At 37.9% G+C, this 25,697-nt stretch overlaps 1 protein-coding gene and 1 long non-coding RNA gene across 2 annotated transcripts in view; one reads left to right on the top strand and one right to left on the bottom strand.

Moving 5' to 3' along the window:
* The first annotated feature begins 4,525 nt into the window (after window positions 1-4,525).
* The window catches only part of LOC128855867 (ubiquitin carboxyl-terminal hydrolase 46), a 66,962-nt gene continuing 45,790 nt past the window's right edge, over window positions 4,526-25,697 (top strand). Inside the window, exon 1 of the mRNA XM_054091083.1 lies at window positions 4,526-5,814. The gene's annotated coding sequence lies outside the window, so the exon portion shown is untranslated. The remainder of the gene's footprint in view (window positions 5,815-25,697) is intronic.
* Window positions 7,347-18,361, bottom strand: LOC128855873 (uncharacterized). The gene is made up of 4 exons (XR_008453769.1): window positions 17,809-18,361; window positions 17,491-17,695; window positions 16,533-17,426; window positions 7,347-7,571 (listed from the first exon to the last, which is right to left on the bottom strand). It is a non-coding gene; the product is annotated as an uncharacterized LOC128855873 (long non-coding RNA).

The following is a 25,697-nucleotide window of genomic DNA, read 5'->3' as shown; positions in this document are numbered from 1 at the left end:
ACGGAGTGCATTTCTATTATTTGATCATGTTGCGTTTTATCCACGAAATCGGCTGAGTGTGTGTGCCTGGCTTTTGGTTTCGTGTTTTATTACACTTTATCTTGGCATACATTTCCAGTGCGGCGTGTGACTGGCTGGTGACTGATACTGCCATTTATTGACGTGCAGTCGTGCATGATTGTGCATTCTTAACAGAAACTCAAAATAGGCTGTGTTAAAAGTCGTGAGTTTTGTGACGTTGTAAATTATCAAATTGCGACAAGCTTATTTTTAATTTCCAAAAGCACTTCGATTTGAATGCCTGCTCATTATTTAAATTACCCATACCTTGTATATTGAATAAGCATATGGCGTAGAGGTTACCTGGTATTTCTTACTTCCATAATAAAATAATAAATACAAAAAGTTTGGCTTTTATTCTTAAGTTGGGCGGTTAGCAGCCCTATTTGAAGTTTTCATTTCCAAGAGAGAGAGAGAGAGCGAGTGAGAGTACGCGCTCACAAGTTTTAACGATACGAGTTTTAACCAGTAGGTAATTCAATTGGCTCTTAGCTGATGGCATACCAATTAGTGAATGTTTTTGTTGCATACAAATAACTGACGCAAGAACGATAGAATACAAGATTTGGTCATCCCAAACCGTGACGTTAGTACGGAAACAAAATAGAGGAAGGGAAGAGGAAGAATAGGCGAAAGCTAAGAAAAAAAAACTGCATTTGGAGATTTCATTGTAATTCGAGCCTTCAAATATGTACATATACGTGGCAATCCATATTTATTATTTTGTTTAATTATAATAATCAAAGTAATGGTTTGCGGACGAAGTCAGCTTTATATTTTGAATCGTGTAACTGATGAAATTGGAAATAAAAACATACATTTTTTGATAGTTAGTATTTATTTTTCTACACAACTAACGGTTATTACCAAAATTGATAGCCTTGTGAACGATTTTGTATGAGCCAGTTTGTGGTCGGGTGTGTTATCAATTCAATTTATACAGACAAATAATTTTGGCTCTGATTAATCCAATTTCTAAAATACAGCGAAACTTCGATATAGCGAACCTTGATAAAACGAGAAACTCCAAATAATAGCATTTTTGCTAAATCCTCTGAAAAAGCGTCGTTGTTCTGAAAATGGTTCTTAGATATGAAGAAGTAATTTTGAGCATGGAAACCTTCGGAATATATTGCCTTTTTCGAACAAAGCGTCGACTGAAAAGCCTATATATAGCGAATTCTGAATATGTTGACGGTTAGAGTCCCGTCAGCAAGGCCTCTATATAACGACGCACTACAGTTGACTACACATTGTCAATTTGCTTTTGATTGTTGTCAAAATGAGTTTTTCAGTGAGGCGCAAGTCAATTTGCCTACGCGACAAAACTGCAATCAAACAGTTTTAAACATTTTTTGGTGAGAAACATTGTACACTGCATTATTTCTTTGTGGATTTGATATTTGTAGGAAATACGATTGTCTGTATTATCCAAACCGCGCGTAAACAAAATAATTGAAAATTGTTCCACCAATTAAAAACATTTGATGGTGTATCGATTAAATAAAAAATAAAATGGAAAAAAAAATAAAAAAATAAAAAAATAGTGTATATTTTTCTTTGTTGTTCGATCTGTAAATAATAACTAAAAAAAGTATATCTATAATGAATTTTTCCCAGAAATGTTGTACTTCTCGTTGTATCGAGGTTTTGATATTCCATAAATATAATGGCGCTATAGATATAACGCATAATAGGCCGCCGCCGTTGCCGAATAAGGTGGTGCGTGACTACCATTCAGAGTTCAGAGGTTCGAAACGGAGGTTCGAATCTCGGTGAAACACCAAAAGGAAGAAAAAGTTTTTGAAGTGAAACTTCTTTAGGCGCGTCGGGGGCCCCAAGGCAGATTGAAAATAGGCGAGTGAAACGGTAAGTTCGGAGCGTTACCGAAATCCGTCAAATGGGCGGGGCCAAGGAGCAGCTGCTCCTTCCCACTCTCGCCTATTCGAAATGTATATAGCACACAAGAAGCATTGAAGTAGACTGGCGACATGCAGGCAACCGACAATCGACAAACGACAACGGGTATTATAGATAGCCATAGCCCGTGCAAATGAGTGCTGTGTGTGAGTATCAGATAAAGCGCCGATTGAATGTGTGTAAGCGGGAAAGCAATAAGAAACTGCTGTGAAGTAAATAGATGGTAGGTATGGAGGAGACGAAGCGATACAATGAGTGCGTTTGCCAAACGAGTGACGATAGTTGAAATAGAAGGTTGTAAAATGACATTTCAACCGTTTCGGTGATCAAAGCAAATTGATTAACGCGCCAAAAGTAGGCAAAAAATACCATTGGAAGTGCAAAGAAATGTCAGCGTCGAGTGCAACACTACACCCAAGTGTCAAATTTGAAGCTAATAAGGACAAAAATAAATAGTACAAATTTATGTGGAGTGATATAGAAAAAAAAATATGAAAACCTGAATTTAACACGAGAGAGGGGGAAGAGATCTAAACCGGGGCTCCCATGCATGGAACACCCAACTTAGAAGTTTCACTTCTACCGTGCGTGAGTCTGACAGACCCTAGTTTTTTTTCTAATAGCGGCCCCCCTCGGCAGGCAATGGCAAACCTCCGAGTGTATTTCTGCCATGAAGAAACTCCTCACAAAAATATCTGTCGTTCGCAGTCGGCTTGAAATTGTAAGGTCCCTTCATTTGTGGAACACCTTCAAGACACACGTCACAAATAGGAGGAGGAGCTCGGCCAAACAACCAGAAAGGGTGTACGCGCCAATTATATATACATACATATAGTTATGTATAACGACGCATTTGTCCAGCCGCTTCAACTTCGTTATATCGAGGTTTGACTGTACTCAGTTCGCACGTATCGCAACTAGTAAGATACCACAATTTGGAAACTGGCCTCTAGCAGCCATCGGTTCGTAATGGCTATTACAGTCTTATCATCTGGTGTTTCCTGTCCAATACTATAATATAGAAATCACCTCCGAACCATCCCACAGTCCCCTTGTCAAACAGTAAAAATTAGTAGATATGACTTTCAACGGGTCGTCTCCTTATATATATATATAGCACCAGAAATTAAAAATTTAAATTTCTATTCGACTAATATAATAAATTTTCTACACTCAGTTTTAGTTGAATATTGGTTTATTTTGCCCAACAGAGAAGCTATTGACGTGTTTTTATCAACCTTTTAACAAAATGTCGAGTGATTAAACAAACACCTGAAGTCCCCGACGAGTCCCGGTTTCGTTAAAATTTTGGTGCTGCCGTCTTCTAAAAACTTTATCTAAAGTCTTCGGTAGTTTGGAAACTATTCAATTTCGTATATCTCAAGCTTCTATTTGTATCTCCTCTTAAGCAAGGGTTTTTCTTCATATGCCTGCTCCTCTTATAATTTTTAAGAAATATTGCAAGACGAAATTGCCAAATTCTATTTAATTTTTCTATTACTTCCCCTAATTCCAAAATTTTACTTCTGGTATTTTCAGTATTTTTCGGCTTACTTCATTGCAATTGTAAAGGGTTTTCCAATAACAGGTGTTACAGGTGAATGGATTGCGCTATCGAGAGATTATTAATGATTTTTTATGGCCGGAATTGGATGGTATTGATCTGGACAAAACGGCGCTACGTGCCACACAAGCAACGAAACCATTGATCTCTTTCACGGGAAAAGTTTCCGGCCCGTGTTATCTCTCGAAGAGGTGATCACAATTGGCCACCGAGATCTTGTGATTTAACACCTTGTGACTTTTTTCTTTGGGGCCACGTGAAAGGGAAGGTCTACGCCAACAGCCCAGGATCGATTCAAGGCCTCAAAGATGGGATGCGTGAGGCTATCGAGGACATAGGGCAGCCACTTTGCAATTCGGTTATAAAAAATTTCATGAAAAGGATATTGTACTGTAAGCGTGGTCGTGGTGGTCATTTGCCTGATGTTATTTTCCACTATTAACGACATACCTTCCTCTTTATAATGAAATAAACATCCGATCATTTATATTAAAAAATAGCATTTTTCTGTGAATATCAAAATAACACCTCTTATTATAAAATCTTTTATTATCACAAACACAAATATTAAGTATTTATTAAAAAAAAAGTAAGCTTATGACGTTCCTCTATTTTTTTTGACACAATTGTACAGAATAAAAGAACTTAGCAAATAAGACCAAAAATAAGAAACAAAAATGGCTAAAAAGTACATTTGCTCCTTTGTCAAGTATAAATGTAAAATTGTTCTGGCCTACTGATTTCAGACTGGTTTCCATTTGATGCCATTAAAATAGGGTTCCTCTGCCAGTAATTAATAAAATACTCACCATGTATACTTTTATGTTTATATTCTCTAGGTAGATAGTTAACTTCACCACACTCATAAAAACCTCCCTGCTCCAGTTTCAAGTACTGAACATAAGCACACAATCGCGACAGAGAGTGAGTGAGTGATTTAATGTTCATGCTGTATTCTCTACTTGTGAGCCAATAATTATATTGGTCAGCTCCAGTGGGCCGGCAGCATACTTGGGTAGAGTACCTCAATGACATTATTCCACTGGAGGTGAAGAGCCAAATTATCCACACGAAAAAACTAAAATAAATATACCATAGAATTGTGTTGAAACCTCGGTACTGGCAGCGATACGAGTTCACTCGCACTGTGGCTGTGGCGCACGGAGTATGTGTGTTGTGTGAGCATAGATTTACCCATATCAATAGTACGTACGGCTGGCTACGTTCGTTTAGTGGGTATTGGTGGTGGTGGCCAACAATTTTGCTCTTAATCGCGTTCCATTTCTGTATCTACGCGGTAGCGCTTTTTCGATTCCTCAATGAAACGGTTAGCGACGATTTTAGTGTAGTAAAGCGATTTGTGTTTGTGTCTCGGAAAAAGTGATTATTATTAGAATAAAGTACAAAGTATTTACAAAAAATGATAATAATTTTTCAATTTGTGCAGTTAGTTTTAAAAATATAAAATTTTTCAGTCTTCTTCATTTGTACGTCTCCTACTACAACAACGCCTTCTTTGTTGGTGGAGGGTGTGTGAGTGCAATTTGTTGTAAGAAGAAATTCACCATAGTGTAAAGCAAAGCCATAAAGCAAAGTGTCGTCGTTTTGTGGGTAGTTTGTGTGCTCAATTTACATACATACAAGTATTTGTCTGCGAATTCTTTAGTGTAACTGCAATTTTAAGCGATTTTCCTCCCCATACCTTTTAATTTTTTTTTTTTCAATTCGGTTGGTGTATCACTGCAAGGCAGCATAGTGCGAAAAACGTAAGAAAGCAGAAATACTACACTACCTTCGGTATTGTTGTTGTTGTGGAAGAACACCCTTTTTGTGCTGAGACTTTTTCGTGTCAAGTTCGGTTGTTTGGTTGTAATATATTCGCCAAAGTTGTCTACATCTTCTACATAGATCTAAATAGTTGCAGCAAAGCTGCGCGTAAGTTGGCTGCAAAATTTTGTTCAAAAGCAAAACGAAAATAAAAAACATAAATGTGCTTTTAATATTTTACTGCTCAAATTTTACATTATATGTAACTGGCAAAGTGCAACGCTGTAATCGTATAGTTGCAAGTAAAAGGAATATCTCACACAATTTTTTACAAGTGAAAAAATTGCAAGTGAAAATATAGTATGCCACAACAACTGCCTGTATTCAAGGATAATACGTATATACTACGTGTGTATGTGCGTTGAAGTGCATATTGTTCTGATTGCTACAGCGCAGATTTTTGATGTATCGCCATAATTTGGTCACTTTCATCGCAAGTAAAGGTAACTTTTATTTCCTTATTATTATGTAAAGTATGGTGAAGAAGAAATATAAATAATTGAATTTGACACTGGAATATTCGTCAAAATAGCGACAACGGTCTATAACTTCCTGTATTGCCTTGGAAAAATCGATTTTGACCGCGGTTGGTTTCACCACTGCTTTTGTTTTTTTCTTTTCCCGTTTTCGTAGCCACTGTTGTTGTGTATGTCTGACATTTCTGCTCTCATGTGTTCATATGTATGCCGTGGCCATCAGCTGGACGCTGTTTTCGGAGATTTGCTTACATCTACTTGCCTATAAATGCGAATATATGTATGCTTTATACCCAATCTGTTAGGGCAGATTTTTTATAACCAACATTTTGGATATCTAAATTTATGCTTGGGTATAATTTATATATATTTTTAATTTATTATTATTATTTTTCCAACGCCACTCTCCTCCCCGCATAGCGCGCGAGGCAGGGTCCATTTTCATCAAGCACGGCGGCAGCTTCAACTTGCGGTGATATGGAGGATATCTCACTTCTCTTTTTAATTATCAGGTCAGTTTATAAGTTCGTGTGTCTTTTAAAGGTGGTTTTAAAATTAATAAAAAAGATGTTTAAAGTGTTTATTAATCAATAATATGTTTTCCTTCATTATTTACAATGTCTTACCAACGTTTAGGCAAATTTTTAATTTAAATTTGTTGTCCTTGGAGCCAAAATACGCTTCGATATTCCTTTTTATAACTTCTTTTGAGGAGAAGTTCTTGTTACTCATATCGGATTGAAGTCCACGGAAAATATGATACTCACAAGTTGCAATATCCGGAGAGTATGGTGGATGCGGCATTAGCTCCCATCCGAGCTCGTTCAGCTTGCCTAATGTTTGCCTTGCGGTAAGAGGTCTTGCGTTGTCGTGGTGAAACAAAACCTTCGCCTATTCATTAAAGACGGTCAATTTTTGTTAAATGCCTCATTCAGGTTTGATAGCTGATGGGAGTAATAATCAGCAGTTATCGCCTGGTTTGGTTCCAGAAGTTCATAATAAACAATACCGGTCATATCCCACCAAATAGACAGAAGAATCTTCATGGGGTGTAGGCAATCTCTAGGGGTCGGTTCTGGTGTTTCTTCTTTATCTAACCATCTTAACTGGCGTTTGCGAATAGGATTATTGTAAAGCACCCATTTTTCATCACCAGTAACGATACGGTTCAAAAAATTTTCATTTTCAAGCCATTGCAGCAGCTGAGAACACACATTCACTCTCTGCTGAAGGTTGGCGACGGAAAGTCTATGCGGAACCCATTTTCCCAGCTTTGAAATCGTTCCCAACTGAACCAGGTGCCTGTGAACTGTTCCATGCGATGAATTTAACCTCTGAGCTATCATATCGATTGTCAATTTTGGCTCAGCTTCCACGAGTTCGAGCAAGGCGTCGGAGTTAAAGACTTCTGGACAGCCAGCGCGCGGGGCATCCTCCACGTCGCACTTACCACTTCGGAATTTTGAAAACCACTTTTGCGCAGTCCTTACACTCACTCTATTATCTATTGTGCCCCCCAAGCTCAACTTCCTCCACAAATTATAGTATTTTTTACTATGTTTTTGAGATTTATTTGTTTCTCTGGTAACAGATGTTTACCCAGATGTTATTCTCGCTTATGCATGAGTGCTGGGCATGATCCCTACACGATCCGTCTCTACAGGATTTCCAATATATGTTAGTATACATATGTCTACACCCATATTTCTTAAATAGTACAGTTTCTGAAAATATACAAGGTCAAGTCCAAAATAAATAAGACTGGCGTCATAAAAATGTTTTTGATGTCGCCATCTTTTTAATGAGTTAGTGCGTTGGAAGTTACATCCCTAGCTGACTTCCAGTGAAAGCTTGGTGACGCTCGGTTCAGTGGAAGCGAAGTTATTGCGTCTAAAGTTTCAGTATGTTGGTGTCATCGGTACAAAAATGAGTTTCGAACAAAGAGCTAATATCAAATTTGGTTTTAATATCGGTAAAACGTTTACCGAAACATTTGAATTGATGAAAAAAGTTTATGGCGATGATTGTCTATCTTTTGCCAGAGTTCATGAGAGGTTTACACGTTTCAAAGATGGTTGTGATGCCATAAGTGGCAATAAACATATGGGCCGCCCAAAATAAGTAATCACCGAAAACTACATCGAAATTGTTCGTAAATTTATCAAAAATGAACCGAAATCATAGTTGAAATTCATGGAATCGGAGTTGAATATCTCTAAAACATCAATTTATCCCATTTTAACTGATTATTTGGGCTTACGAAAGGTCTGTGCACTTTTCATTCCGCACAAGTTAACTGAGAACCAAAAATTGCTCAGAATTCAACATTCCAAAGACCTCATTAAAGAGCCTAGAAAAGACGAGAACTTCCTTTACAAAATTTAAACTGGAGATGAAACGTGATGTTTCCAACATGAACCTGAAACTAAGAGACAAAGTGCCGAATGGAAGGCCCCAAAAAATCGCGTTTGGAGAAGTCAAAAATCAAGTCAATGCTAATTTCTTTTTACGATTCCAAGGGAATTGTTCACAAGGAGTTCGTGCCAATGGGCCAAACCGTCAGTGCAAATTTCTATCTTGGCGTTTTGAAGCATTTGTTGCATTGCATTCGTCGAATTCGCCCTGAGTACCGCAAAGGAGGAAGCTAGCGCTTATTGCTTGATAATGCACCATCTCATCGATCCACTCTTGTGACTGATTTTTTGACTAGAAAGCGCATTTTAACCATCAATCACTCACCGTAAGCCATATCAGTTCCTGTGACTTCTACCTAATCGGAAAATTGCATTTGGCCATGAAAGGAAAACGTTTTGCGTCCGTAGAGGCCATCCAAAAGGCTTGTACCGACATCCTGAAGGACATTGCGGTCAATGAGCTGAAACACTCTTTCAAAAAGCTTTTAGATCACGCAAAACAGTATGTCGAGGCCACAAGGGACTATTTTGAATAAATAAACTCGAAGTTATCAGAACAAAGTTCCTGTCGTTTCTATTATAGCTCAGTCTTGTTTAGTTTGGATTTCATCTTGTATTTAGATTAGCCAGGTTGCTTGTCTAAGACAAGACACTCGGTGACCCTAACGCCCATTGTGATACCTGCATTTGATTTCCATACCCTAACTACGAGCTTTTAAAAAAGGTACCTAGTACTTACAGTGAGACATTTTGCAAATTTCCCAGGTATTCAAAGAAATAAGCGCCAAGATATTTGGCACGGCTTCTTTGAAGTGCAGGTCATTCACAGAGGAAGTGTTGCGCTGACTCAATTTCTTCTACATATGGCAAGACTAAGTAGAGATCTATGAGTAACTGATGTTGCTGCACATACATATACGGGCCATGCTGCTGGAGCGACAATCCTTGGCCGGATATAAATGCGGGTCGTTCCGGTAATGTAGAACTGATTGTCGTGGGAACTGTTGTGTTTACCTGTGCTGCTCTTAGTATGCCCAATAACAGATCTATTACCTATTAAACAATTTTTCTAAATAATATAAGAATTTTTTTCATTACTGGCTGCTCTTTTTCGATTCTATTAGTACCATCTGTATCCCACAAAGAAATACCGGTTTTATATATGACGAGTTCATAGAAATTCATTGATTCATATTTCTTATCGCGCACTCATTTTATTTTTGTCTTAGTTTTAATCAGCTGCGATATGAGGCCGCCGCTTGTTCATTATTCATTTGACATTTGTGCAAATATTTAGTTATTGATAGTGACATATCAACCGATTAAAAAGGCGCTGCGTCGATAAAGGCCACACAAATTATGTAACTTGCATATTTTACTAAATGAACTTGAATGCAAAATGCTGTGTATTTTAAAGCTTTTACTAAATACGGATTGCGCTGTGATTGCTGAATTCGGAGTAGGTGTCTGCTGCTGCTGTATCACATCTTATGCAAATGCAGTTCACTTTGTGCTTGATTACAAAGTTGCATATACAGAAATATTTATGTTTTTTTTTGCATTCTGGCAGGAAATCGATAAAACTAATTACTTACAGGCAATTGAAAATGCGGGGCACATAATCAAAGCAATCAACGCTCAACAGCAGCAGCAGCAGCAGCACTAGATGGTACACCAATGGCCAAGAGTAGTGTCCCCGCAACTGCCGCTAGCCAAAAAGGTGGCACACAATTGAGTTAACCGCATGCATTACTTGTATACATAATATACATACACATATTTGCTAATTTCAGAAACGTTGCAGCTGGAATGAACAAATACGGTTAGCTGATTGACTGTTGGTCTGCGCAGTAGTAAAAAGCCCACTGTTCTTGCCGCCATATATAGAGTGCCATGAACCCCACATAAATGTTGCATGCGCTGCAAATTGGCATCTACCTACGAGAGGGGTGCAATAAGTACCCGCGTTAGAAATGAAGACATCATTTGTTTCAATTTCAATTATATTTGCGGCAGCAATTCGTGCAGTTTGGCGGCGACAACTCCGCATGAATGTGCTAGTGCGTTATCGTGGTGAAACAGCACCTTCTTTTTCGTCAAATGCTGCCGAAACTCCTTCAATTTTTTGCAAGAACTCACTGTAGTATTGTCCAGGGAATGTTTCTTATTTTTTCTAAAAAATGCATGAGGATGACGCCGTTCGCATCGCTAAGCATCGTCGCCATCCCTTCGCCTTCTTTGGAGCAGATTCACCGGGAGAAATCTATTGTTTTGATTGTTGTGCTGAGTTTCTGTTGAGTCATCATGAATCCAGGTTTCATCAACGGTGACCACTCGAGGGTGTCAAAAATTCCTTTGGATCTCGCTTAAATGTCTCCAAACACTGTTTCGATGTGAACAGCCGCATCTGCTTGTTGTTGCTTGCGACCAATGGCGGCACTCATCGGGCCGAGAATTTTTTCATCGTCAACTTATGATGTAAAATATTGATTGCCGTTCCGGTCGACACACCTATGACCTCTGTTACTTCGCGCACTTTCGTTCGTCGATCAGCGAGCATCATGTCGTGCACTTTTTGATTGATTGCCTCGGTAACCATGTCTGCCGGGCGTCCTGGTCGCTCCTCATCAAAACCGGTTGTTCGCCCACGTTTAAATTCGTTGAACCAATATTTAACTGTGCTTATAGATGGTGAAGCGTCTCCACAGACAGCATCCAACTTGGCTTTTATCTCCTCACATTTTTTCACATCCAAAAAAAAAAAGAAGGGAATTACAGAACGATGCTGCTCGGTTTTTGGACGTTTCAACAGGGCTCTGCTCCATCTTACAAAGCTCGAGTGAACCAAGAAGGGCTAAAAAACAACGTCCTGAACTCCATAACGTCCACACAATGGCACTCAAATTCACCAGACGCGAATCCGATGGATAGATTTTCTTTGGACCATTTTGGAGAGGAAGGGCCGAACTAAGGATTCACCAGTCTCGAAAAAGCTTGGAAAAAGCCATTGCCCGTGAGTGGGCCAAAATACCTGCAAGTCACATTCGGGAAGCTTGCGATTCGTTTCTGGACCGTCTCAAGGCCATAATCAAGGCAAAAGTTGGTCATATCGAGCAAAAGTAAACTGATTCTTAATTTTGTGTTATTTTTACACATTTTTCACTTGGAATTAAAGGAGGTGTTCTAGTCTAGAAGCCCGAGCTTCGAACATTTTTTGACGGTGAATAAAAAAAAGCTATTGATATTTTTACTATCCATTTTTTTATCATTTATTTATTTATATATGAAGAGCACACAAAATGAATTAAACAAAAAAAAAAAATAAATAAATTTTCATGGAATTATGCGTCCTTGAAGTGGAAGGGGAAAACAAAAGGCAGTGTCCTCGTCGTCACGATTTCTACCTTTGTGGTCATTTGAAAAAAAAAAGATGACAAATTCTTAATTAATATGAATGTCATTATCGTATGACGCAGAAAAAAAGGGGAAACATTTTTTTTTCATAAAAAGGCGGCTACTAAAAAATTTAAGTCGATTTTTCCCTAATCTTTAAGCTTTCTCGAATTGTTTACACATATTAAAAAATTGAAATTTCCAGTTTTTCGTGCGCCATGCGATAGAGATATATTTAAAGAATATTCATGATAAACTTCAAGCAAATCGGTTGATTAGAACTTGAGATATCGTGCCGACCGTATCGAAAGAAGTAGTTTCGAGAAAAACACGTTTGAAGTTCGCCGTCCCCTCAAACCAGTCTGGCTGTCGCGTCACTAAAATAGTTGTAACTTTGAAAATAATTCGAATTTTGAAAAATCCTATTAGGGAGATATTTTTTAATACTTAAACTATCGAATTTTGAAAAAAAAAAATTTCGATTTTTTCAAATTTCTAGACTAGAATACCCCCTTAATAAAAGTAATTTTCCAAACTTAATTTATGGCCTTTTTAATCTGTTACACTTCGAGTGCTGGATCCTGTAACTTATCAATCAGTCCGAAATTTGTTTTGCCGGCGTTTGATAGATGGCAGCGCACGATGCTAACACCAACTTCTCTCAGAAACGCCCTCTGTCATCAAGCATGGGTACTTATTGAACCACCCTCGTACATATATATGTATTTGGAAATAGCATGTGTATAAGAAAATTAACTTTAATACACATATATTTGTGTACATGCATGTATGTATGTATGTATGTATGTGTATCTTTGCCTTCTTGCGTTTTCTGCAGATTGCTCGTGTCTGTCTCCAACGCCTTTTGGATGCTAGTCAATTGACTATCGCTAGCACATTTTGATCCGCATGTGTGTACTTACATACATATTTACAGCTACATACATATTTACAACAATACGTACATACATATGTATGCGTTTATGTAAAATACAAATTTCGCTTGCCTCTGCACTTTTGCAGTCATTTGTCCCTGCGGATAGCCTTCGGAGTTCAATTTGCCGATGTGTGACAGGTGCTTTGGGGGTTGCAAATGCATACGCCTGCACATTTATATAATGCTTTCGATTCTGGGGTGGCTAGCTGGCACCTCTTCTGTTTGCCGCCTGCCAGTTCATGTCTATCAGCCTGCGGTTTTATTGTGCCCCCGCCCCATTCAAACTTCTACTAGGAAATAATTTTTGCAATCAAATAAAAACAACTGGAAATATCAACGCCAACAGTTGCAAACTTGAACTCATAAACTACGCGGTATAAGCACTATTTTTGCACATAAGCGCATGCATACATACATACATACTTACATATATGTAACATAATAATAAGGAGCTACGTGTATTTTTATATATATATGAAGATACTTTCATTCAAGTAGCCCACATAAAATCCACACATATGGGCATTTCACACTTAAATGTGTGTTTAGGAGTGTGTTTTACGACTTCACTCTGCGTCATACCAGACCGCATACGAGTAAATATACTCTGCTCTACTTCTTAATTACCAACTTAATTAACGCAATCGCTTTGCTTTGCCTTTTTTCTCGGGTTTTTATGTCACTTCATTTTTCTTACTTCAACCAATTGTTACGCCATTTTCACTGTTTCTAATAAATCTTGGTTACGCGCATGGTCTTGTGTTCGTCAGGAATTTCCCGCTTACCGCCTATTCGTCTTGCCATTTTAGCGCGCTTCTATTTAGGCTTTCACACTACATAAAACAATATTTTGCACATGAGTTGCTTGAGCAACTACCGGGTGCGAATGTGCAATTATCATTAAAAAATAGTTTAACAAGTGGGCCTCGGTTGTTAGCTATGGAGAGACAGAGAATGAGGTAACTCTCAGAGAAAGAGGTAACTCGCTTTGGGCTGCGTGTACACTAAACGAGCTTAAGGACCATTGCAATGGGTTCTAGTTGTGTTAGGATAAATGGCTGCCCTTGCGAGGGGCTCATTTGGACAAATATTTAAAATTTGTTCGTTGTGATAATATGCAGGGGAGGAGAGAGGAAAAGAAAACGGGAAGGAACCAGGAGGAAGAAGTGGCGGGTCCCAAGCCCAGCGCACAACCAGCTATCCTGGAATGTTTCGTCTTCTCACGTTAGCTCACTCCCGAACGGGTGTTCGGAAGCTACCCAGAGGATACTTGGGCTAATCTCGGGAGTTGTGAGCTGCTTGAACCTGGCGATCAGTAACTTTCCCCAGTTGCGTGGACTTCTACATATGGAACCATCCTCCAACGTAGAATCTCTCTTGGCAACAAGTGCTATTTTGGACTAAGTAGGCAATTGAGTGGTAAAGTCCTCTCTCGACGAGCAAAACTAACACTCTACAAGACTCATCATGCCCGTCCTAACGTATGGCGCAGAAGCTTGGACGATGACAACATCCGATGAGGCGATGCTTAGAGTGTTTGAGAGAAAGATTCTGCGTAAGATTTTTGTACCTTTGCACGTTGGTAACGGCGAACATCACAGACGATGGAACGATCAACTGTATGAGCCTTACGACGACATACACATAGCGCAGCGAATAAAGATCAAGCGGCTACGCTGGCTTGGGTCATGTCGTCCGAATGGATACAAACGCTCCGGCTCTGAAAGTATTCGAAGCGGTACCAGCTGGTGGTAGTAGAGGAAGAGGAAGGCCTCCTCTGCGTTGGAAAGATCAGTTGGAAAAGGACTTGGATTCACTTGGTGTGTTCAATTGGCGCCGGTTAGCACGAGAACGACTGGCGCGCTTTGTTAAACTCGGCCAAAATCGCGTAAGCTGTTATCGTGCCAATTAAGAAGCAGAAGAAGATGAAGATATCTGCAGGTGTAGTGAAAAAAAGTGAGATCCCAGATGTTTAAACTTTGCGCGACGAGAGCAGTGCAACTGACAAGAAGGGATTAGATGATTCCACCTCGTCCTCCAAACAGCTTCTGCATAAAGGATTTGAAGCAATCCAAAGCCTCACCGCATGGACAACTAATGGACAATGCCCGGCAAGTATACTCCCACCAAACGCGAGAGCTGCGGCTTTGTTAGCCTTAGGGTGCGACCAGAGTGAGCGCTGAAAGCCGAGCCGAGATTGTCAGTGCGATAAAGATTGTCAGTGCGATAAAACTGATTACATACAAGTCAATACAAATAAGCTTGTGTATAACATAGTGAACGCCGACAAGAGCAGAGAGCAAAGCCGATGAGTGCGAGAAAACAGTTTCAAAGCGTTTTGCGCGCTTTTTTGCATTGTTGATGTTTACTTTTTAGAGTGCAGTTGTGTTTTTTAATGGTTTAACAATAAAAATAAATGGATATCGATCAAATAATATGTGAAATTTTTTCCGGCCAGAATGTAATTAAATGTTTCAATTTTCATTTGGGTATATTGTTGAAATTTAGCTGGATATTTTCTTAAATCATTATATAAATGATGAAATTCACCAAATTCATTCCTTTTTAGTGTAATTGGATGTTTTCCAAACTCTTTTGTGTTAATAATTGCATTAATCACACTAGGAGAAGCAAAATACTCTTCATCAGATGAATCCATTACCGTGTACAGCAATTTTATAAACACAAATGAACAACAAAATTAAATGACATAAGAGCAAAACACATGGAATAAACAGAATTTCAGCGCTGATTCTCGCATTCACTGTGTTATATACAAATTTTCTTCTCGCATGAAAATAAGCGTCAATAAGCTCGGCTCGGCTCCGCTCGGCATCAGCGCTCACTCTGCTCGCACCCTTAGAAGTCCCGTTGAGCGCCCCGATCTACCCGTGGCTAGAAGAATCTCGCGACCTTGCACGTTTGCGCACTAGCCCAACGCTCCTTGAGTTGACTCCTCTTTCCAGGAGCAGACCACAGATTCTCAAGGGAACCTCAATCTTCCCATTTTGCGATGAAACCGTCCCCAGGTCACTTGTTTAGTCCCCTCATCAGCCCAACAGTTTCCCTCCATGCCGCTGCGACTAGGAATCCAAATGAGTCTAATATCGAAGTATTCGTATGCATTCGAGAGAGAAGTTAGATATTCCCCGCCTAATTTCATCGGAGCACACAAAAATGGTGTATGCGCCAATTATTTTATATTTATTTAAATCTTGCCTTTAAATAACGCACACAATTCTATTCAATTGCCCGACTAGAAATTTTGGTAAGGCGGTGATTAGGCGCAAAGAAGGCAAACCGCATTCCACATTTGCGCCTCATAAGGCAGCCAAACTAGGCCCAAGACCCGAAAGGTATCGCCACACATCTGCCTCATTAGGCGCAGGTTAGAAAAACCAAACTTCGGTAATACTCCGGATGCCCTTCTATAAATCAGTTAGGGATTACAATTTATGCCTAAGTGAGACACTGCCACAGATTTTCGTGACCATAACCAAATTTGGTATTGTTCTGGCATGCCAACCTTTGCCTTGCCTAACGTGGGCCTGGTAAGGTAATAGTGAGGCGTGCCTCAGTAAGGCCTGCCTAATTCGGGCCTAACTGATTCTTCGGCATGCCTCACTGTAATTCTAGTCGGGTGACCTTCACGGCTAGCCTTACAATAACCTTTCAGTAAGCCCAATTTTTTAGCATATTTTAGCGAACTCCGTTACTTATTTTATAAAAACCAACTTCGATACGATGTTTCAACTTCTGAATCGTACCGGACGATTGGCGTAATTTTTATCTTGAAAGGCGTCGCATAAAAAGTAGTCCAGTGGATTTAAAACGCGGCCAATTAACATTACACGGTCATAACATTGTTTTCGCACTCAAAGTGAAAAAAATCCATAGCTCAAATTCCATAAACAGTAAAAAGTAATTTATAGAATTCTAACCGCTGTGTGTTGCAAACAAGGCACTGGTACACAACTCGAAAGGAATGCTCCACTTATCTGCGTTGCTGTGACATGAAAAATATCCCTCTTCCCTTAAATATGAGTATATTCTGATAGATTTCACTGTTTTTCTGTTTTTTTTTTTTGTTATTTTGAAAGAAATTCAAAAATTGTGTGCATAAAATTCTTCCATATCCTACTGCTATTACTTCCTCCAACATCTACGCGCAATTTGTTTCTTTTAAATTTAAATAACTTTTCACAACCATACTCAGCCACCACCTACACTGAAATATATGTATGTAGGCACTCTCATTGCATTCTTCGCTAAATAAGAAAATAAAGAAATACAGCTTCGCATAATTCAATTGCAAAACCACTTTGAATAATAACTTAGCGTTCGAACCATAAAAGGTGCGCCACCTTTAGCATTCAAGAATTGCTCGAAAATAAATAAATAAAAGAGAACTTGCAAGTAAATATTTTTGAGAGTAGGCTCACTCCAATAGGCGCGGAGATACCCTCCGATTTGCGCAATCTGACACCCACGACTAGGGAGAAAAAAGCAAATAATGCGAAAAAGCAGCTGAAAAATGACAGACGCACCATTTGCAATTCAAGCGCTGCTGCTGCGCTTACCTTTTTGAGTTGAGTGAGTGACACAACAGCGACCAAACGAACAAACAAAGGTGAGTAATGACGTTAAACAGAGTAATAAGAATAGAGCAGCTTAAAATTAAGTATAATAACAATAATGCAAACCAACACAAAGAAGAAGAAATAAAAAAACAAAAAAATATATATGTAGGTACTTATATACAAAAAAACTACAAACATAACTGCAACACTTTGCCATTTTTTGTTATTTGATACTTTCACAGCGCGAATGTGAAGCTGAAAAATAAATATAAACATAATAGTAAAATAAACATAAAGGAATTTGCAGTAAGGCGCTTACCTTTATTACCGTCTTAACTGCATTTCTAATTTTATGCTTTATTGTAATTGTACTGCAAGTGCTTGAACCGTAACTATACAAATAACAACACCAATGAAGAAGAATTACTCGTCCGTTAGAATAAGCAACAGTTTGTATCTAAACAATGTTCTGCAACATATCTGGCGCTAGCGTTGTAATTGTACTGCAAGTGCTTTAACTGTAACTAGACAAAAAACAAGAACAATGAAGAAGAACAAGAACTCGTCCGTTAGAATAAGCAACATTTTACTTCTAAACAATGTTTCGCAACATATGTATCTGGCGCTTGCCATTTACCTTTTTTGTCACAAAAATGACAAAGTGCTTGCTGGACAGAGACCCGAAGCCCAAAACCACAATAGCAGTAATTACAAAATGTGGCGTGGTACCAACGACAACACAGGCGTTACTGCGACAACTTGTTTTGGACTTTTGTTGCTTTGAGTAGAGCGATCTTTTATCTAGTGGGCCACTAGCGCTTCAGTTGACTACTTAACGATTCAAGCGTATGCCGCCAGTTATCCAATTGTCGAGACAGCCACCTAGCTTTTTAATGCTAACGTCAATGCCAGACAGTAGTAACTCCCATGTGATACACAGTGAAACGCGCACCGCCGCCTATGCGATGAGCGACCCTCTTCTATGTAATTATAATCGCTTTCAGTTTCCCAACTCGATCGCTGCTCAACAACGGCGGCATTGTGAGTTCGAGTATTTTATTATTTCGCCTGTTTCTTGTGATTTTTCAACGCAACCGCATTCTTCCAGTTTCGCTTGCAACAAACGAGTTTTACTTTGTTTTGCTTGCAGTCAAACAGCCAACTTGCCAGCCAACAGCGAGCAGCGAATGTTGTATTGTCATTTCTTTTTTTTTTTTTTTTTTGTTTTCGTTTGCCTTTGAGTCCACACTTTCGCAATTCCTAATTCCAATTTCAATTCCACTTCTAATTATAGGCAACGTCACATAAGCAACTCTTACCACTTTGGCTTATTTGATGGCGCCGAAATGGAAATGCGCACTAAAAAGAGCATCGTGATTTTATGCTATGTCTCTTGGACAGTTTTTGTGTAGCAGGTGGTGCGTTGAGCAGGGCGGTAACTGCATTTTTTCCATAAACGCGCTTTATGGTTTTATGTGATTTGTTATTTTGTACGTCTTTTTAAGTCTTTTTGGTGGCTCGTTTGGTTTTGTCTTCGTCCTATGATTTATGTTTGACTTTTATTATTTTTGACATAATTGTTTTTGTTGCCAACTTTCGTTTGCATTTGGCCAATGCCCATTTAATTCATACTTGACGTTTTTCGCCTTTCCTTGCATCTGAAAATGTGCTGCTGTGCGATGGGAGATGGTGTGAAAATAATTATAAAAATGTATAAATATTTCTTGCCTATTTTCCCTATGGCTCTGCCGCTGATGCAATAGCTTTTTATGTTTCAAGTTTGCATGCAACAAATAGACTTACTTGGTAATAATGGCGTAAGCTTTGATTTGTTGAGCATTTTTTTTTTTCAAAAAAGAAACCAATAATTTAAGTGCAATATTTGACAGCTTAAAGGAGCGCTGATTTGTGACGGAAATATGAAGTATTAAAAACTTAATGTTTTATGTGCTTTTGTGCTCACATAATCATATTAAATACGCTGTTACGATGGTTGGAAGAGGTTTCTTGAGGTATTTCAATATATTATCTAAGATGGGCATGTGAATGATGTATGTATGTGTCAGCTGATGCCTTCCGTTATTGTGAGCAAGTTTGGCAAGCATCCCACGGCCTGTTTCCTCATGTCAAAATATTCAAGTAATATGGTCTGTCATGCGCACATTTACATACATCCGGGGGTCATGCAATATTACTATTTCAGTTCTATCACAATTTTTGTATGACCACCTAATTTGGTTTCGGCCGTAGTTGTAAGCCATGCCTACCTACAGGTTGAGCTCAGAGTTGATATTGCTTGTTTGCTCGTAGAGCTTTAAAACCTTTTTTTAAGGGGACAGATACCTGTAAAATTTCGAAAAAAAACATTTTTTTTTTCATAAAACGTAAATATAATCCTTTAAGAATATGTCAAAAAATTGTTAGAACGTAAATTTAAGTATTTCTTAAAAAGGGTGGTTAAGTTTCAAGGGCCTGTGTTGATTTTGAATAAAATACAATTTTTTTAGGAAATTATTGTCATTTCTTATTATGATAATATTGGTATGGCTCAATGGCATCACACCTCCATCCGATGGTCCAAATTTTCGATGACGCTGAGGCATAATTGGGGTTCTATGCCGTTAATGTGCCGAATTATCTCATCATTTTGCTCTTAAATTGTTGTTGGCTTATCAACGTACACCTTTTCTTTCAAATAACCCGAAACACCTTTTCTGTCAAGTCACATGATCTTGGCGGCCAATTGACATCGCCGCGACGTGAGATTATTCAGCCATCAAATTTTTCGCGCAAAAGAGCCATTTTTTCGTTAGCTGTGTGATAAGTGGCACCGTTCTGTTGAAACCACATATCGTCCACATCCATATCTTCCAATTCGGGCCATAAAAAGTTCGTTATCATCTCATGATAGCGAACACTATTCACAATAACTGCCTGACCGGCCTCATTTTGGAAAAAATACGGCCCAAACAGTCACTCTTTGTGGGTGCATTGGTTTTTCGGCAATCACTCTTGGATTATCATTCGCCCAAATGCGGCAATTCTGCTTATTGATGAATCCACTGAGGTGAAAATGTGCCTCATCACTTAAGATGATTTTCTTCGAAATTCGAACGCCCGTTTTCATAATAAGCCTGAATAACTTTAACGCGTTGCTCGATTGTGTACCTTTCCTTGGTTCAAATTAAGTTAGTCTGAAATTAAAAAAATGTCTAATGAAATGCCGAAAAGCTTGACGTTTAGGTGTGGTTCACATTCAACATCGGCCCTTGAAATTTAACCACCCTTTGTTATAGATCGTCAACCGTGACGACTCTATTCTTTGCGTTCGAGCGCTGGGAGAGGTATAGTTACGTTGTATTCCAACTTTAGACGCGTTTTTTTCAAAACTATATTTTTCGTATTCGCGTTCACGATAACTCGAAAAGTTATTGACCGATCTCCCTGTAATCACACGTCTTTTTTATGATATTACTTTCTATGTGAATTTACGAGTTTTCGAAAATTTTTCGAAAAAATAATTTTTCGAAGCAAAAATAGTAGGAAAATTCATTTTTTTAAAGCATTTTATTCCGCGATTTATTTTTCCATTTTTTTAATTCATATGGAAATTATGACATTAATAAACAAAACAATTTTGAAATATTGAATATATTGAAGTTAATTCATTTTAAATAATTGTAATGAAAATCAGGGAAAATATGGCCTACTACAGGTATCTGCCCCCTTAAGATAAGTTCACAGAAATTACCACCAGCTCTTCTTTATATTGTAGCCTTTTTTCTCGAATTTTTGTACCTTTTGTCTCGAATTTTTTTCAGTTTTTGAACGATGTTCATACCGCATTTAAACTATGTACCTCAGTGAAATAAATAATGAAAGTTTTTTTAAGAAATCAAAATACGTACTTTTTTTAATTCCAATATATAATACATTAAAAAGAAAGGAAAATTCATTTGTTGTCTCCTAAATGAAACATAACCAAACAATATATCTAATTAATAGTATAATAAATACTCGTAAAAGTTGATAAAAGAAAAAAAAAATACAAAAAAATATTTAATAGTGTGTGCTGCCCCCACTGTCACAGAAATAACTTCATTTTATCGATCGGGCATTGTTGAAATACGTTGGAGTAACGTAACTTCAATTTTGTCCCATTCAAATTTGCTACTCCCCAAACATTCTCAATGGCGTTTAAGTCCGGGCTACATGCTGGCCAACGGTCGATTTTTTTCTCTTCGAAAAAACCGAGAAAGAGTCAGTTGAAACTCGTAAATTGCAGCATTATTTTGTTGATATATCCAATTTTCTCCCCAAAACCTTTTTCCATATGCGAGTAAAACATTATCAATAACCGCTGTGTACATTTGGGAGTTCATGCGATTTGAAATGAAGTAAATAGGTGGATGTCAATGATGCCAAAAGCTGCCTACTTCATCTTTCCATCTGGTCTGTCCAAATTGAACCTTTTCTCATTACAAAAAATGACGTTAAGACACTCTTCCGACCAAAATTTATATTTGTCAACGAATTGCATTGATAAATAAAAAAAAAGTACAAAAATGCTTCTTCTTGCTTCTATTTGTCAAGAAGTTCCGTTTTTCTTGGAATGAGGGTAAAAATGTACATACTTATGTACTTATATATGTATGCATATCTACTAATACAAGGCGCAAATTTCCTCTAACGTCATGCTATAAAATGGGTTTCGTTTTCAATCGGTAAAGTAAAGCAATTGTAAGATATCAAATATCACAGTGGCGGGCGGTATGAGTAATTCACAAATGTAATTGCATTGCAATTCGCAGAAATGGGTGTCATACACATTTAAAAATATATATATAAGTGCAACACTTACATATATGTATTAAATATACACATTTCATATATATACATATATATAATTAATTGACAGATTGAAATGAAACTTCACTAACGTTCATATGAAGAGTGTACCAACATAAAAAAATGTAGACTAGTAGCAATGCCTTCTCTTATCGAACCGCTATACTTATTAAACAGCCTAGTAGATATGCATAATATTTTCGTGATTCTATTCTTTATTCACTTTACGCCATTACTTTTTGTTGACTGCTGGATACATACATAAGTACAAACATAAGTACAAACATATGTAATCATATATCAGTCCATTCTAAAAAATGTAACAAATTGAACAATTTCTTTAATATATTCATCTTTTAGTTTCTAAAGTCGTCGTTGGAATGGACAAATGTGAGTGTCTCATCATACGTGTTAAATAACTTTTTGAAAGCCCTGCTTCTACTTACTTACCGCCATCTTCCATTTCTTAATGAGAATGACCTAATTTGTTTATGGTAGATCGATAAAAGAGCAGAAAAGTATACCTAAAGTGTTTTATTTTATTTGTTTTTTTTTGCTTTTTTTGTTTTGTAATAAATGGGTGCTTTTGCAGCAGTTAAAGTAAGTATACAAATAAAAAATACGTATGTAGAATAGTGGTAATGGATGAGGAGTCTTTAATATTTGCGTATTTAGATAAATGAATGGGTATACTTGTACATGCACACACTTATTAATACACCCTGCGGGAAAATCCACTTCTTGTAGTGAATTTTGAGCTATGTCTTGCTCACCTCTTTTACATTTACGATATTTGATAAATTATATTTATTTCACGCAAATTTAGAAGTGGCATAAATTTAAAATGTAAAGAAAATATTGAAGGATTTGTTTGGGCCAGCCACTCTAGTGTAGAATTTGTGTCTGTTGAGAGAGGCCGCAAACTTAAACAGATCTTTGGCCGCTTGGCGGAAAACCTTGAAGGGGACAACAGCGTATATACTCGTACATATAAAATTGCACCGACTCCACTGAACCAATTTTGATGTAGTTTTTGGTGAGTTGTGCGTATGCCCATAAATCTTTGTTTCGGTCGGCCCGGTGGCGCTCGAGTCGAGCTATTTATAAAAATCGTAGTTGCAGATCATATTCCGAATACGCAAATATCATATAACAAAAAATATATTTGCAAAGAAAGCACCCTTTGCTTTCAGACCAATTGGAGAGTGAAGATGTTAGTTTACAATTCGAGGCTACAAAATTCCACAGTAGCTCCATTTTTTGTTTGTTGGGATGCTATATATGGTTTAACTGAATTTGTTTGCAAATATATACATGTGCATATATATACATATCTGTATGTAGATAATATTTATGTGTCTCTTTATTGAGCACACAAATCCCATTATTTTCTATCACTTTTGTTGATGTGAATTATAGAAATTCAAAAATGTGTCAAAGTGGCCGAGAGTTTTCTTATGTAAATATGACATTAAAAATACCGGCTCACAAAAATAAATGAAAATGTTTGCCCAACTTGCCTTTGTAGCTGAGTGTAGCGATGTCTTTTTTCGATTACTCATTCTCGCTTTTTTATATATTTTTATTTTCGTTTTTTGATATGCTGCTATCAAAATAAAAATGTATGTCAACATTATCTGCTTCACTACTATTCAAACATATCGCGAGATCTGTAATAACTGTCGAGCTTTAAGTGCATATGTACTCGTATATATGTATGTGTGTATATGTATATACATATAGAGGCAAGTGCACGAAAAAAATGCATATAAATGTGAAAAAGGTACAGCTCCCCTGCTCATACTCGCATATTTTACGGCTCAAGATTTAAGACGCTGTTGAATGCATTTTCAAGTACATTTGGTGCCACATTCATGTGTAAAGGGTCTTTCAGAAGGAACACTCGAAATTTGTTGAAGCATCATCTTTTGGCTCTACAGCTCTTTGTGAGCTTTGACCTGCTGCACGTGGGACCTCCATACGTCTCGAACGCTTGCGACTTTGTTCCAGTTCGTTATCCTAAGTTTCTTAATGTCTTCCTCTAGTTCGTCGGTCCATCTTGTTCTCGGCCTTCCTCTTGCTCTAATGTTGAACGCTCTGGCTTCTACGATTTTCTTCTGCGCCCTCGTACCATTCTTGTAATGTGACCCAGCCATATTAACCGCTGCGCTTTGTTATACGTTTCATCAAAGCGACGTTTCATCAAACGGACGGTACGTTGTTGAAAAATAGTTGCCTCTTTAATTAGGCAACAGTTATGAAGATTTTGTTGTAAATTTTTCAGTGGTGCATGGCAAATCCCTACGCAATATTATAGCATCGAACACCTTGTGGAAATCCTCAAAGTTTATTAAAAGAGGGAAACGGTCCCCTTATTAAATTATATTTATATTTATATTGAGTGAACCGGTTCGATAAAGAAGCAATTAGCGCCTGCATTCTACAATACCTGCTGAAGTCCTGCTGCTGTGCGTGGGAATATATGGGAGAGCTCGAGGCAGTAAATTCCTCAATGTTAACCGAAAGTTCTTTAACTTTTTCCTGCGACTTCAATTTGCCGAATTAAGTTGTTGTTGTTGTAGAAGTAGTAGCAAACTGTTGTTGTAGTTGTTGTAGAAGTAGTAGCAAACTGTTGCTGTTGTTGTTGTAGAAGTAGTAGCAAACTGTTGCTGTTGTTGTTGTAGAAGTAGCAGCAAACTGTTGTGGTTGTTGTTGTAGAAGTAGTAGCAAACTGTTGTGGTTGTGGTTGTTGTTGTTGTAGAAGTAGTAGCCAACTATTGCTGTTTTTGTTGTTGTTATAAAATCAGTAAACTGTTGTTGTTGTTGTTGTTGTTGTTGTTGTTGTTGTAAAATGTTGACGTTGCAGTAGTAGTAAACCGTTGTTCTTGTTCTTGTTGTTGCAAACGGTGTTTGTTGTTGTTGTAAAATATTATTGTTGTAAACAGTTGTTGTTGTAGACTGCTGTTGTTCTAAACTGTTGTTGTTGTAGTAATTGATTTGATCCAAAAACTAGAGGTAAACATCTTTACAAATTCTGTTCGACACTAGCCGAAGCCGTAGCCGAATGGGTTGGTACGGGACTATTATTCGGAGCACGTAGATTCGAATCTCGGTGAAACACCAAAATGAAGAAAAAGTTTTTTTCTAATAGCGGTCACCCTCGGCAGGCCATGGCAAACCTCCGAGTGTATTTCTGCTATGAAAAAACTCCTCATAAAATATATCTGCCGTTCGGAGTCGGCTTAAAACTGTAAGTCCCCCACTTGTGGAACAACATCAAGACGTACGCCACAAACAGGAGAAGGAGCTCGTCCAAATACCCAAAAAGGGTGTAACCGCCGATTATAGTAATTAATAATAATTATGGGTTGTCTCAAATTTTACTAAAAAATTATTAAGCAAATTTTGCAGTGAATGAATCACTGTGTGAACAAGAAAAATGGTTTGGGGAATTGCGCTAGTGCACTGCTCAAAGATGAGTCCTACTTCTTACGACGGTCGGCCGCCTACAGATCGAGGATAAGCAATTTCTTGTGGTCTAAAAAAGTTATGTGGCTTCAGAACAGAACGCCGTTATATGGCATGAAACATAAACATTCTGTACGAGAAATTTTTGGCGTATGCCTTGACTTGAGATTTACATGGTGGATAGAATACAGACCGGTGTGATCAACATCA

The sequence above is a fragment of the Anastrepha ludens genome, chromosome 2 (genome assembly GCF_028408465.1).
Source record: "Anastrepha ludens isolate Willacy chromosome 2, idAnaLude1.1, whole genome shotgun sequence".
NCBI lineage: Eukaryota > Metazoa > Arthropoda > Insecta > Diptera > Tephritidae > Anastrepha > Anastrepha ludens.
This window is presented reverse-complemented; position numbering and strand designations above follow the sequence as displayed.